General features: G+C 40.4%; 1 long non-coding RNA gene across 5 annotated transcripts; it reads left to right on the top strand.

Moving 5' to 3' along the window:
• Positions 1–2,474: 2,474 nt before the first annotated feature.
• LOC134472561 (uncharacterized) lies at positions 2,475–14,626 on the top strand. Of its 5 annotated transcripts, XR_010042442.1 has the most exons (6): positions 2,475–2,925; positions 7,220–7,263; positions 7,975–9,212; positions 9,987–11,522; positions 13,111–13,224; positions 14,305–14,626. It is a non-coding gene; the product is annotated as an uncharacterized LOC134472561 (long non-coding RNA). The 5 variants fall into 5 exon arrangements; XR_010042445.1 differs by lacking the exons at positions 13,111–13,224; positions 14,305–14,626 and having other exon boundaries at positions 9,987–10,140; positions 10,935–12,438; XR_010042443.1 differs by lacking the exons at positions 13,111–13,224; positions 14,305–14,626 and having other exon boundaries at positions 9,987–11,021; positions 11,275–12,438.
• Positions 14,627–15,931: the final 1,305 nt, after the last annotated feature.

Raw genomic sequence — 15,931 nt, 5'->3', positions numbered from 1 at the left:
GTAATATGCTTGTTAATGGTCAAAATGTCGGTTCTTATTTTATTTTTTGTTAATCACACGTATTTATTGTATGTCATGCTTCGGAAACAATAGTGAATAAATATGTAAAAGTGCTTATGCTTTTGAAGCCTGCATTTCAGCTGGGAAGCCAAGTAATACATGTCATGAACAAGCAAGTATTATGTAACTGTAGGGAAAAACGATGAGGCTAGAGGCGATCACCACTATCCCGAAGGTTTGAAGGCAGGTTAGAGAGGCCCGTAACCTGTTTTGGGTTACCAACGTAGGACATGACAAGCCTATCTGACATGTACTGTTAGGATGGAGAATTGGGATTTACTATTTAAAGTACTAGTTCTTACGCAAAAGGAATTCAGACAACAGAAAAGGAAACGAAATTTGAATAACGTATGCTTTGGGCAATCTTTTAGATATGTATTAAGCATTTTATTGAATTGAACTTTATGGCATACTCACAGCTCTGTCTTTGGTGATAATCATGATTAGACTCATTTTGCAACGAATAAATTGAGGTTGAAGGTATTTATTACTGATGACCATCGTTGGATAATGGGGATTAGCTATATAAATTACAATTCTAAGCTTTTACATGATTCTATTCCTATCGAGGGGGTTCCCATACCCATTCCAACATATTTGATAGTTTTTAGAAAAAATCCTTGATACATTTAAATGACTCTCGCTAAAGTAGGTAGAGAATGTTAAACACCACTTCCATTTAAATTCATTTTAGTTAATTAATGATTCCAAACTATTTTTACGTTTGTCTGAATATTTTTACCTTTGGAATGAATAGCTATCCTTTTTAAGCTCCTGTGCGCTTAAAAGTATTCAGTACATGAGCTCCAGTAGAGGGGCAGCTGATTTTGAATGATTAATAATGTATCAAAATTTCAAGGTAGGCGTAGTTTCTGTTCCGGTTCCTTTTAGCAAGAACAAGTTTATGAAAAAAAGTGTTTTTTAAAGAATTAAATTAGGGCATTCTAAATTTTTGATTAGAGAGACAGTAGATACTATTTTGCTTTTATTAATTAGGCACAGATACAACAGCTCTGTAGGATTCCAGAAAACTTTTGTTGTAATCTGACTTACAAACCTTCTTTCAAATATTGTATAAGTATTCCAGTGCTCTCAGGCAGGGATCTTATACTTCTGTACAGGAACATCTTTTCTTCTCTCTATAGCTTCTTAAAATATTTAAGCAGATTAGCACGCATTAATTTGGCTGTACAATATGAGCAAGTCAATTTCCATGTCACTAAAGGGGAGCCAAGGTTAAAAAGCGTCAAGTACGATAACATTGTCATCATACTGTTGTCCTCATTAATATGAGAAGCAGCCATTAAATCTATGACATGCCCAGGATTAATAAACAGAGGTGAAAGGATCTTACAAGTTATAAATGTTTGAGAATCAGAGGCTGAGGAGGATAAAGTTCAGTATTTGTTGTCCTTCTATAGACATGGGTATGGGCATAACGCTGTGGTATGATTCTGTTAATTCTTTCAGGAAGATATCAAGAAGAGGAATAGTTTGGTTTCAGGGAACCTCTTAGTTTTAGTTTTCTGAGGAATCTCCACACTGATTTCCACAGTGCTTGCACCAGTCTACACCCCCACCAAGAATAGAGAAGGGCTACTTTTCACCGCACAGCCCTGCATTTGGGATTGGTTGATTTCTTGATCTTGTCTATTCTCTCTGGAGTGAGATGGAATGTCAGTGTTGTTTTCATCTGTAGCTCTCCAATGACTGATGATGTTGAACACTTTTTGGTGTGTTTAATTTTCATCTGTACTTCTTCATCTGAGAAGTGTAGATTCATCTCAGATGCCCATTTTGGGCGACGGTCTTTAAATTGGGGGTGTTTAGTGCTTTTCCAAGAATTTCTTTGCAGAAACAACTCCATACACACTCAGTCACCTTATCTTCCACAGAGAAGCCAAATACCTTTTTTGGAAGAAAGACAGCATCTTTAATAAACAGTCGTGGAAAAAGTTTTTGCACAGGCCAAAAATGAAAACTAGACCCGTGTCTCCCTATACACTCAGTGGAAATCAAGAGCTCGGATATCTAAACCTTCAAAGGGAAACACTGAGTCCCGTGGCGCCCTCGCCCAGAGCGGCCCCCTGGGGGCGCGGTTCGGCCCGGGCGTCGGAGGGGCCGCAGACGGTGCTGGGGAGCCTGCCCGTCGGCGCCTTCATTGGTTTCCCGGCTGGTTCTCGCGCTGGTTGCTGGCTTCTGGTGCCGGCGGGGAGGCGCGGCCTCTCGCCTGAGGGCGGGAAAGAGAACCTGAGCTGCGGCCCCGGTGCGCAGGAGAAGGGGGACAGGAGCGGAGGGCCCGGACCGCCAGCAAAGGGATCCGGGAGGCGGGAGCCGGGGGGAGCTGGGGAGAGCCGGGGGGAGCAGGGGGCAGCCGGGGGGAGCAGGGGGGAGCCGGTCGGAGCCGGGGAAAGCCGGGGGGAGCTGGGGGGAGCAGGGGGGAGCCGGTCGGAGCCGGGGGAAGCCGGCGGCCTGGCTGGCCCGCCTGTGCGCCTCCAGCCGCCCCTCCTCGGACTGAGGCGCCCCGCGCGCAGGCCTCCCGGGAGGGCGGGATGAGCAGCGGGCAGCACCCGGGCCGGGAGCTCCGGGCAGGCCCGGCGCCCATGGCTCCTGCCAGGTCGAACAGGACCCTGAATCTGCGAGTCTGGGTACCCCCGTGCCTGAGGGAGCCTCAGCCTGGCCTGGAAGAACTGCCACCGTGGAGGAGCGATTGTTGAAAGGGATGGCCACACATCCTTTGGCCACCATTCAACCCACTGCAATGACAGTGTGACTGGCATAATGAGGGACACGGAGCTGATTCATCAGCACTTCAGGACAGTCAAGAAAGGGTTGGCATAAAAAAAATAATAAAACTGAAAATAGGTGAGTCCTTGATCTTGAAAGTTTCCTTGGTATTTCTTCTTAATATTTTTCCTAACTACAGTTCGTGTGTGCAACACAAATGTTAGGATCACAACCACTTTTAGATGTGCCAATGTCAGTGGCCAGAGGCTTGCTCCTGTTGCTGGGCTGTCATCACCACCACCCACCTGCAGAGCTGCTTCTCCTATCCTGGGCTGGAACTCCCCACCCAGTGGGCTCCAGCTCCCTCTGCCCTGCCCCCACTTCACCTGTCCCCTTTCTGTCTCTGTGAATTTGGGGGCAGCAGGGAGCTGGTGGGAGTGGAGTCGCACAACATGTGCCATGTGGTGAATGGCGTCTCTCACCTGGCAGCATGTCTCCAAAGCTATTCCTTGTTGTATGTGTATCTGAATTATTTTCCTTTTCAAAGCTAAATAGTGTGATACTGTACATTGTGTGTGATTTTCTTTAAGTCTCTGTGGTTGGATGCTTTGCCAGCTTCTCGTCTGGGACTCTTGAGAACTTCTGCTGTGAATATCAGTGTACAGATATCCTTTCGGTATCTGGGATTGTCCCTTGGGATATGTTCCCAGAAGTGAAATTGCTGGATCTATGGTAATTCTGCTGCTTCCCATAGCAGCTGCAACTTTTTATATTCCAAGGGAAAGGGTTTTAAGTTCTCCATGTCCTCACCAAACTGTGTTTTGCGTTTTTGTTTTCTTCTTTTTAAAATAGAGATTACACTAATTTTTTCCTTTTTTGAAAGTCATCTGCATTTATGTGTTGTGGTCTCTCATATGAGTCTGAGTTATATTTCCCTAATGTTTACTGATGTGGAGTGTTTCTTACGTGAGTGTTGGGCTGTATAACTTCAGAAAAAAGTCCACTCACAGCATTTGCTCAATTCCCAGTTATTAATAAACTGTTGCTGTTGAGTTGTGCAAGCTCTTCATATATCCTGGATACTCACCATTCTCAGATAATATGACTTGAAGATAGTTTCTTCTATGCTATGGATTGTTGTTTCTTCACTCCACTGATAGCATCTTTTGATGCACAAAGTTTTAAATTTCATTTAATCCAATGTATGTTTCATTCTAATGTTTCTTGTGATTTTGGAATCTTATCCAATTCATTGTAAAGTCTGATATCATGAAGGCTTCCTCCAGTGTTTTATACTGTGAATGTTTTCTACTTGTATCTCTTACATTTAAGCCTCTAATTCACTTTGCGTTAACTTTCTATATAATGAAGGGCAAGGGTCTAACTTCATTTTGGTATAAGGTGGTATGTTATAATTTCTTTTTCACTTTTGAAATTTTTACATTTTTGTTTTTTATTTTTAGATTAAATTGTTTGTTTTTCTTCTGTATAAATTTCTTGTCTTATCCCATTATAATAATACACTGTGTGTGAAATTCACCAAGACTTGTTTTGTGGACTAACATATGGCCTATCTTGGAAAATTTCCATGTGCACTTGAGAAAAATGTGTTTTGCTATTGCTAGGTAGAGTATTTTGTATGTTTCTGTCAAACACAGTTGACCTATACTGTGACTGAAGTTTTTTATGCTTTATTCATATGCCTGATAATTTCTCTGTTAATTTTCAACAAATCTGTTAAAATGAAATAATACTAGTAACCTAGAAATCCTTTTAAACATTTAGAAAAGGTACACTGCTTTGATTCCTGACTTATTTCATGTGATAATCATGACCATGCTAACAAAACTAGACAAAGACATAAAAAAAGCTCAATATATTCACCACATTAGCAAACTACAAAAAAAGTGACTGCAATAAAATTAAAAAATAGTGACATTTCTGATCTTATGTAATGGTACCAACCAAAAACAGTTAACATCCACTTAATAAAGACTACAAAGACAACAATACACAATATATTAACTATCATAACTTTCCTACAAACCTGTTTTGACACTGCTTGATTGTTGTCTTTTTTATGTTTAAAATTTTTTTTTCTTAAATTGTCACATTGGGGCTGGGGATTTAGCTCAGTGGCATAAGCACCTGCCTGGAAAGTCCAAGGTCATGAGTTTGCTCCCCAGTACCCGCCAAAAAGAAGTCACATCAAATGTTTCAACCTAAGATCAAAAGTAACTGATTGTCCATTTTCACCTATGTATTTCACATTACACTGCAAGTTTTAGCCAGAAGAATAAATCAAGCAAAATACAATTTAAAAAGTCTTGAGACTGAAACAGAAAAGATAAAACTATCTTTATTCCAAGGCCATCTTGTCTGTTTAGAATAGACAATGTAAATGTTGCAGACTGAAGAATATTTACTGAAGAACCAGTAAATGATTTAGATAGTTGCATAATAAAAGATTAATTTGGGTGGGGAGATTACTTTTTAAACCATACTTGTATACTTGTGTTATTTCACACTAGTAATCAGAAGTCAAAGTAGAAGTCTAAACAACTTTGTCATTTACAAAAGCATTGAAAATGTAAATATCATTAATGAATGCCGATGTAGAGCTTCGTAAACTTTAGTCATCAATTTGGAAATTCATCATTGCACATGAAATTCCTAGTACTTAAATTGATAGGAAAACATCATAATGTTACTAGGTCTAATGACACATGCCTAGAATTCCAGCACTTTATGAAACTGAGGCAGGAGTCTGAGACTTGCTTAAGTACACAGTGAATTGGCAGGATTTTGTCTCAGAATAAGACATTAAAAAGCAACTCAGGATGTACCTCCGTGCAGACACTAGATTAAATCCTCTATATAGCAAAAAATAATAGTATTAGTTAATTTTTGTAAGGCTATCAAATTACACACTGTCAAATAATTTAAGAACAAGGAGTATTACATTTTAGAGATGGTTTTGGAAATGCAATACTATCAGAATGTCCAAATGTAATCGTAGGGTATCCAGCTGAATAACTGCTTGATACGAGTAAAAAAACCCATATGTTTGATATCAGAAGATCAAGAGGAAAAGAACTCAAATGGAAAGCAAGTGTAGATATGAGTGATTAAGGGGTGGACTGTAGTGGACTCCTCTTCTGTGTAGTATGAATTTCTCAGCCTTGTTGTGTCAGTTCCTACATTAACTACTCTGTGAACATCATTTGGCCCCGCTCAGCCTCCACTTGGAGGCTTGCTGGCTCCAAGGCAGAGTGGCACAGAGCAGAGGGCAATCACTCCAGGGGTGGAAGACACCAAAGCAGCAAGAGCAAAAGGAGTGGAGCAAGCCTCTTTCCCTCTCATGTTACATGCAGGATGGCCACCCTAGGGCTGGTGTAGCACTCACACTCCAATTCCAGCACTAGACAATGAACCAAATACAAATTCTAGATTCAGCCCCTTCTGAAATCCTCACACCCCATGACTGCATGAGACTTAGAGGGGATATCCAGGCACAAACCATAACACTAATTTTCTTGCTAAATAAACCAGATGTTTGTATTTACTATGTTATCTTTGTCTTACTATGGCTCTGTGGTAAAAGTATCACAGTACCTATTTTACAGAAATATTATTTGGTATGAGGATAATGAGGTAACTTGGTCAGTCATATACTTTACAGGTGAGTTTAAATCCAAGTGTTTCTGATTAAACCATAGTATAGTCTGATCAAGGATGAAGCACTCATGATTCAACACAAAAGAACAATCCAATCAAATCACTGTGGACTAGCAGAGGAAACTTGAATGATATGAGAACTCTGGGAATTCAGATATTTGTGTTTAGTCCTCAGGGTTTGCTTAAACAGTTTCATAACCTTGAGTAACACATGTACCATACCACCAGTGCTTTTGGATTCCTCACCTGTGAAATTAGGTCTTTGACCTAGATATTCTGAGTTTTCACTCTGTCAGGTAAAAGTATCCAATAGTTTCTTGAGGACATTGGTGCAGCAAATCGTAAAAGATGCTTACCAGAATTGATAAGAAGAGATTAAAGTGAACTTAATGTATTGGTAAAGCAGTAAAAGTGACTTGTAAATGGTTAGCACACCAAAAAGAAATCTGAAGAAACACTGAAAATCAAGTCAAATTTAGTCAAAATAGTAAAATTAAGAGAAAAATACACATGACTTTTAGCCATGATGAAGAAAAATGTTAAAAGGAGAATAATAATAAGAAAAGGTTTTGCATATATTTTACCAATTAGAATTTATTATTCCTTGTTATCTACAGCCTTGAAATATTTTGTATTATTAGTCATTTGGGGAAAATGATATCTTTTTCAAGACAACAAGGAGAAAAAGTAATTATTCTTCTTTAGGCCTTGGTATTTTTATATGATTGACATTCACTCTCTGTCTCTCCCCTAGGCAGCACTTCCAGATGAGAGTCTGTGCAGATCAGCTGCAGCATGGTGAGTTCCCATACCAGGTGGAGAGGGCAGTGTGGGGTCAGTGTGGCTCATTTTGTTTACCATGCTCCTGGTTGGATTTCCAAGGTCCCTAACCCTTATTTACCATCTGTGGCAAGAGCAGTCAGTCGGGGTGCACGTACTTCTAGAAGGCAAGGATTATCTTATCTTTCTAAGGGTGAATTAACATGGTACATTTGATTAATAAGCTGACTTAGGTTGCAATAAAATAAGAACAAAAATAAATGCTGGTTAATAAATCAGCTATCTTGTATTGCAATCCACTATGCATTGGGGACCATAAAATTTAACACAGAAAAGGAAAAAAAAAACCACTTTTATTAAGTTGCAAAGGGTCTTGCTCAGAGGTCAGGGCTGTTTGCTGAGCTCAGCCTTGATGGTTCAGTCTTTGCAAAGCCAAGCAGTATGGACATTTCCTGAGAGCACTGAAAAGCCATTTGGTTTGAAAGACAAATGACTTTCATTGAGAGTCAGTTGAGTATTTTTTTTTAATTTTAAAGAGAATTTTTAAAACAATGAAAATTATGCAATTTCAAAACAAGATGATAGGAAACAATGGTTATTATATTGGATATTGTTGTCATCAAAATAGTTGCACAGATGACCAGATATAGGCATGCAAAACTGATCAAACAATATAAGCACTAATTTTTCCTGTTTTAATTTGTTTATTTTTCCTTTTGTGCATGATAGCAAAGACCAACCCATTCTGTTGCTGCACCTGAAATTCCTCCATCTCAGAGCTCCTGAGACTCACATGGAATCTGACATATGCTGAAATTGAGCTTCCAAATGTGACCAAGATAACTGGTGATTCTCTGGTCTTTCCATCTGCCGTTTCCGTCCATTGCACTTCTCAGTGGCTCCTTTATTTGTCAAGCTTCTGCAGGTTTAACTTCCAAAACTTATAAAGCAGCTTATTCTAATTTGTCATGTGATAAACAAGTCAACTTGGAAGAGTAAATATAAGAGCAGAGATAACTGCTCATAAATTCAGAGAGCCATTGACAGTAATGGGTTTTTCAGAAGGAACTGTGAGAGCTGTGAAACATTCCCAAAGGTCAATGTGATTCTATGGGTGATATTTAAAAGAAAATTCAAGGCCTTTATCTTCAGCCTAGAAAGTGTTTTTGAAATTTTCATCCATAGCTGTTTCTATTCTATGAGCCTCATGGGTAAACCTTAGTGAGAAATCAGCTGAGACTTCCACTAGCTCTCTTGGCTTTTAGCTTCTCCTCCATTCTTCTCACCCCTACTCTGAATCCACTGATTCTTGGAGATCATTTGATAGCACTGACCTAATCATGTCTTTCTGTTTCTTTTCTAACTTTTTCGCTTTGTGTGCTATGATGAAGAACCTGAGGCAATCAACTTATGGGAAGTAAAGGTTTTCCTTTGGCTCATGGTATGCAGGGTTTAGTCCATGCTTGCTTGACTCTGTGGTTTTACTGTTGTTTGCTGTACATCCAGGTAAGGGCACATGTTTGAGGAGGGCTTTTCAGCACACAGCAGATGGACAACAGAGAGACACACAGGAAGTGTCCAGGTCTAATATCCGCTTTAAAGTCACACCCCAACCACCTGACTTCCCTCTTCTACACCCTGCACCCTAAAGGTTCTACACCTCCCCTGAGTCTTGCAGAGCTGGCAAGTGAGCTTTCAGCATGTGGGCTTGGGGACCTTCAAGTTCCAAACTACAGCAACTTCCAACCCCTTATTATTGTTGATAATAAGTTTTAAGGTTTTTCTAAGTTTAGTCTGAATCTTTCTTTTCAGTTCCTTGTCTACCATAGTTCTTCTATACGCTTTTTCCCTTCCTTGTAATCTTTGTACATACCCACTAGAGTTCCCGTGATAACCTTTCTCCTTCAAAGAAGACTTCTCTTGAACCACAGATCCAAGTCCATCCACAGCAGTTAATCTTATTAAAGGTTTGTTCATTTTTATGCTTCCTCATCCTAATACATTGTGAATTGCCTAAGTGTAGATGCCAGTAAATTAAAATTATTTTTCCCAGGCTGGGGATTTAGCTCAGCAGCATAAGTGCCTGCCTTGCAAGCAGGCAGTCGTGAATTCGATCCCCGGTACCGATAACAAAGGAAAAAGACCAATATATATATATATATATTTTTTTTTTTTCCCAGTCTCTATTAGAATTTAGAAATGTAGGAGCTAAGCATATTCTTCATGTCAAACTAGTGAATTTATTTCTCATCTCTGTGGAATCTGTAGAAACTCATTTAGGGCATCTGTTTTTCTGCTAGGCAATTTGTTAGAGAAATTCCTAAGGAGATATCAGAGGCAAGACGTTTGCTTACATGCCAGGAAAAGTGACCAGCATTTCAATGATTATCCAAAATTTTAATTTACACCAGACAGAGTTAGAATGCTATTAAATAGAAATAAAGAACATATCTACTGAGCACCAACAGCAGAAGTAATAAAGGAGACACCATTTAAGCTCAAACTGACAGGCTCAGGATTGAACCTCTGATAGGAAGTGTGCTCATTCGAGGTGCTAAAGAGGATTTAAACAAGAACACGACACGCTGAGGAACATACATAGATGCATCCAGGTAGTCCGCAGAAGGAGAACCAAGACTTTCCCAGACAGATGTCAGGACACACAGACTATGTCGTGTTCCTTCAATCTCCAGACCTTTCCTCCTGAGTAAACCACCTCTGCCCCTCCCTGCTCTGTTCAGCTCCACAGCTCGTGGAAGAGTTCACGCAGACTCCTGGTTCAGAAGCTCAGGTTCTGTCTGCTCAGATGTCCACCTGGCCAGTGCCCACCGAGTCCTTAGTGTCACCATGAGTATGACAATGAACATCTTCAGAATAAGGTCTCATCTCTACCAGGTCCATGACCTTTTTGATTAAAGTGCATTAATACATTCCCCAGCTATCCTGAAATGCAGCAGAATTGCATGCATATTTTAACATAATAACAGCCATAACATAATAAAGAAGTTAAGTAAAAGAAATGTAAAATGAGCTTCTGCACATGCATACAATCACAAAATTGATGCCCTGGCACAGCTCTCTAAAACCTCTGACAAAGTGCTGGTCAGATTATTTCCACTTTTGTTGAATTACTGTAAGATGACATTGGCATAGGTTAAATCTCAGAAACCAGTAATTTATCAGCAAATTCAGGGGCCAACATGCCCTGCACATCAATGAGAGGAGTTCAATGAGAGAAGATTCCATCACTTTCAAACCTAAGGGTCGACATTCACATGTGTAATTAACATTGCTAAAGCATTCTTCACCTTTATAGAAAGACAATCGGGTTTTATGCTCAGAGTGTTTTGTAGGTATCTAAAGGTCCAGTGAGAGATTGTCAAGCTGTGAGGGACATAGGACATTTCTGGTGGGGCCACACTGTCACACAGATTACAAGATGTTTTCTAGAAACTACCTCCTGCTAAGTAAGAGCTTCCCAGCCTTTGAGTTTTTCTAATTTGAATATGTTTAAACATTTTCAGTTCCACTGATAACCTAAGCTATTAAACTCAAAGAGTTCATGCTTCATTTTAGACATCTTATTAACTTCTCTAATTTTAATTTAATTCTTGTCCAGTTGTTATTTCACCATTAAGCTTTCTTATTTACCCCTACGTTAAATTAATTCAATTTTCTTCAACTTCCAGGTGGAACAGATCTCATTTCTTAAGGACTTCTCAAAATGGTCCAGCCTGGAGCCAGGACCCACTCTGGTATGCTCTACAGTGCAAAAGGTAAATTTCCAAAAGGTAAGTACATTGCACCATAAGAATGGACTAGCTCATTTGTATTCTGCTACTGAAGCATTCTAGTGCTGTGTTAGATGCTAACCTAACTATCTGGAAGGCTGACAGTGAGTTCCAGTGAACTTCTGAACAAAGTACGATAGAGTTGCCAAACTAAGACAAACAGAATACAGAGAATGCTGGTGACGGTCCGGAAACTTTCAGCCTGACAAGAACAACATGTCTTCACCCACCATTACAGCAGGCGAAAGTCTGGAATCAGCGTGTGGATAGGACCATGCTCCCTCAGAAGCCCTAGAGGAAACATTCCTTGTCTCTTCCAGCCTCACGTGGCAGCTGGTGTTTCTTCCCGTGTCACCACATCTCCCTCAGCTGTCTTCAGCAGTCATGGAACCTGCTCTTCTTGTGTCTGGAGCTGAATCTGCTCCGCCTCTCTACTGAGGACCCATGGGAGGGCATCTGGAGCCTATGCAGACAACCCAGGATAAGGTTTTTCCTCAAACTCCTTCATCTAATCCCACCACTTGTCATGGAAGGCAGTGCTCCCAGGTTCTGGTTCTGAAGAAGGGGACACATCCTTTGGCCACCATTCAGCCCACTGGCAATGACAGTGTGACAGCTATAATGAGGGACGCTGAGCTGATTCATCAGCACTTCAGGATAGTCAAGAAAGGGTTGGCATAAAAAAATAACAACAAAACTGAAAATAAGTGAGTCCTAAAGCCCATGAAATTGACAGGGTATCCCAGGTATAGAAGGCTCCATAACAACCAAGAGAATTCAGAACCTATTCAGGGTGAGACCAAATTCTAGAGTGTAAGACATCTGAGAAAGAATTATGACACAAATGATCTGCAGAGAGCAGGTAAACAGAGAGTCTTAGAAATAATCACTTGTATTTTTATCTTAATATATATTTAACTATTTAAGAGAATGGAAAAAATTTGCCCCGTAATGTCATGATCAGAGGGTCTAAAGGAGAGTTCTCTGCCAGTTTCTACAAAGCTGAAATGTGGCCATCAATTTGTCCACTAGTTAAACCATGCAGAGGATTAGTTTTTCTTTTAAACATCATAGCCAAAATCCTCATTAAGATATTAAGCATATGAAATTCTTCATAATGCTATCAAAGGTGGCATTTAATTTAATAATTAGGTAGACTGAATAGATTATCCGCAATGGTGAGAATCTCAAGTGAATATTTCAGCCACTGTAGCTCCTAATGCTATAATACACACAAGTAAGGGAAAATTATTTGAGCATTGAGAAACGTGTGTTTGAATTTTCATTTGGTATCAATTCTAAAAGTAAAGGAAAAAATGCTTCTGCAAGCATAAGATTAAATTTAGTTGAGTGTTTTGTAAGCATTGTTTTCTTAAATAAAAAAAGTAAAATTATGCCCAGATTTCCTCTGCTTCTATTTCTTTCCATATTGGTGAAATCCTGTGCACAGATGTGTATACACTGAACATGAAGTTTTGCTTTCAAATTCATATGGAGTGTCACAAGACATTTACCAAGTTCCTGTAATGTTTTAGGATAATCTTCACCTTGGCTACTGTAGTCAGCAATGTTTTGGAACTGTCTTCTTCATATTCCCTTTTCTGTTTTAGCAATATGTTAACTTAAAATTGTACCAAGAACTATGATTTCCCAAAAAACTATGTGAACTTTTAGAACCTGAGAACCACGGAGCTATAGAAATTTATTTTGTAAATCAACACAAGGTTGCTATTGTTCTTGTCTACAACAACATTAATTTAACATTATGCTTTCATGTGATTTTTTTTGAGAAAACATATGGCTCTCCACTGCAAATGGAAGCTTTGTTATGATGGGGAAATCGCATGCCCCTTTCTAGAATTTAGCAAAGGCAATTGACTTCTAGGTTTCTTTTAGTTGGGAAGTCATTACAGGCCACTTCACCAATCTGCTTTTGAATGTCAGACTTTAGGAAATTAATCAACACTTAGTGCTTGAAAAGTGAAGAGCTAAGTGACAACCAAAGCATTATCTGTACACTATAATCACTTAATAATACTCAAAACCCATCCTAAATGCATTTTGACTATTTCAGAGGGTTTGGGAACTGTGAAGGATAGAGGCACATGTTAAATGTCACCACGAGGATAACTGATTTGCATCATTCTCTTCAAGTCAACACCATGAAAAATTACAGATAAATGCATGGGTAGGTAAGATATTTAACAGCAGCATCTTTCAATAAGCCTAGATTCCTTCTTACTTCTAGTGAAGACATGTGTATATAAAATTTGATAGCAGGTTGAATATTTGACATTCACAAAGACTGACATAATGATTCTGATTTTTGTCTATTGTAGTAATGGCATTGTAGTTATGTGAGGCAATGTTTGTTACAGAATTGTAATGTTTATAGTGTGACTTAATTTTTTAGTAATAACAAGTAAAAAGGAAATACAAGAATATGCCAGAATACTAACATCAGTAAAGTATACCATTGTTTTTATATATGTTTGCAAATTTTATGGTACTCCTCAAAATATTCATAAGTGCTAAAACAGAGTAAATGATCACTTAGAATTCTTGCAAGTTTATGGTAAAACATGGACAGAGTGTGCCACAGAACAGCAACAGGGAGAATTAACTCATCCATTCCTGCCCAATCAAAATTAGTTTAGAATTGCATTTTCACTAGTGTTAAAGAGTTGGGGAAAATTGTGGGCTGGTGATTTAGCTCAGCAGCATAAGCACCTGCCTGACAAGTATGAGGTCATGAGTTTGATCCCCAGTAGCCCCGTAGGAAAAAGAGTTGAGGGAAAACTGTGTCTGTCTGTGCAACTGGGAGGACAAAGCTAGCATGCGGAGGCAGGGGTCCTGTGACTCAGCCCACACTTCCTCAGTATCTACTTTTATATGTGAAATGTGCAGTTGGAATAGCACAGTCTGAGGAAGAATCAAGATCCATTACATACGGGTGCAAGTTTTCTATGATGAACGTGACCATTATGTGTAACAAAAGCTTACCAGTAAAATTAATTTTTTAAAAATAGTTCTAGCTAGGTTTATTTATGTTTAGATTTTCTGACAGACCTTCTGTAGAATAAAATTTTAGTTTTTCTATGTGATGAGCTAGCAGTCAAAAATTCATCATCTAAACTAGAAAACAAAACATCCAAAGCACAAAGCCCCAGCCAAGTACCACAAAGTACTGATAATTCATTTAAAGTAAAGATTGCTATCTTCAAACTCAGTTGATAGCGCAACACTTGCTATGTAATTGTTCTCTCAGTAGGTTCTACCGTTCTCAGCTCCAGCCTCCGGCAAGGTGTGCATCCCAAAGCGCAAGGCCTTCCAGCCCCATCTTACCACATTATTGACAAAAGCCGCAAGGGAGCTCCCAAGAGCCTCATCTGACACGCGGTACAGTCACGCCACACTGATCTGAGACTTGGAAAACGTGAAGACATCAGAGCCAGTGTGTGATCAATAATAATCACAGAAAGGCTTTTCTAAACAAGACCAGGCAGAGGGAGTTACATCCTCCAGCAGAAGAAACGTTAAGTACTCATGCTCTGTGGGTGTTATTTTGAAGACCAAAACTCATGAAATAATAGGCTGCCTCTTTCCATTTATTTGTTCTTTATTCCTCATACTGTGCCACCCACCTGTGCAGTGGTGCCTTCCTGAGTTTCCACTCTATGTGAAACACCCTTTCCTTCACTGTTTCCTCACATTGCTGCTTAGACCGAAAACTGCCACAGTGAGCATAATACATAATGCATCGTTATGTCACCACCCTTACCGCCATGACAGCCACCGCCGACCTTCCACCCTCCTGCTGTAGGTGTTATAGATGTTGATAGACACGCAATTGACTTTTATAACATCCTATGTGCAGGCCTTAGCAGCTCCATTTCACATCACATTAAACTGAATTTCGGCAAACTTAGTAAGCTGGCCAAGGTCACGTCATTAGTAAGGATCAGGCTCAGAGGTTGCACGCAGGGTAACTGGCTCCGACCTCCATCTGTGCCCATCTGCCCAGGTGTCACCCCTTGCCATGCCTTTTATAGTGCACAGCACTGTGGTGGAAAGAAATGGATGCAGACAGGCCCAAAAATGTGCAATCAACACCGCAACAATTTCAATGGATTGCTAGACAGGGCTACGGCGTGAGAAGCTCTGGGAAGAGATGCCCACCGTGTAGTACGGTGATTGAGGTGGCATCCTTCCACCTCATCACGGATGCTCAGTCAGGTGGTTTTTGCTCATAAAACTCAGGGACAGTCTGGGTTTTCAGCAGGAAAGAATGGGATGACTATCAGGAAAGTGGTTCCGACTGAGAACAGACAGACATCAGAATTCCTACTGGCAAGAGAATTGAGTGGGCAGGGATTTAGAATGGACTCCCAAAGAAGAAGCAAACCGTGTGGGGTAGGGGGACCCACCTGACCGGAAGTTAGGCAGCTGTGGCTGAAGAGGGCACAGCTGTGACCATCTGGTAGAAGGTTTCATGAAAGTGGCCCAGACAACAGACCGGAAGCAGGAAAACGGCACAAGGTGGCCGATGGCACTCACTGGCCGCTTGTGCAGACCATGTGAAGCTGTCATCAGGGATAACAGGAACAAGATGGAGGCGGCCTCCAGAACCAGGAAAAGCACCCCCCTTCTTCGGTGTCCCTCCAGCAACCTCTACTGACCTGACCTAGTATAAAGCAAAGTCACCATGGTTCCCTCACCCCCAAGGATGCTCCTAGAAGTGCTTTGTGACATCATTTCCTAGCTGTGCAGACGTCACAGAAGGGCTTAGGGACAGGCCTGGGCTGTGTGGCAGAGGTGCTGTGCCTGGGCTACAAACCTAGTGCTTTGTTACCATCCCGAGCCTGCAGGCAGCTGTGGCACAAAGGCATGTGTGT

The sequence above is a fragment of the Cavia porcellus genome, unplaced genomic scaffold, assembly GCF_034190915.1.
Source record: "Cavia porcellus strain 051 isolate PalLab524CR breed Dunkin Hartley unplaced genomic scaffold, mCavPor4.1 scaffold_23, whole genome shotgun sequence".
NCBI lineage: Eukaryota > Metazoa > Chordata > Mammalia > Rodentia > Caviidae > Cavia > Cavia porcellus.
This window is presented reverse-complemented; position numbering and strand designations above follow the sequence as displayed.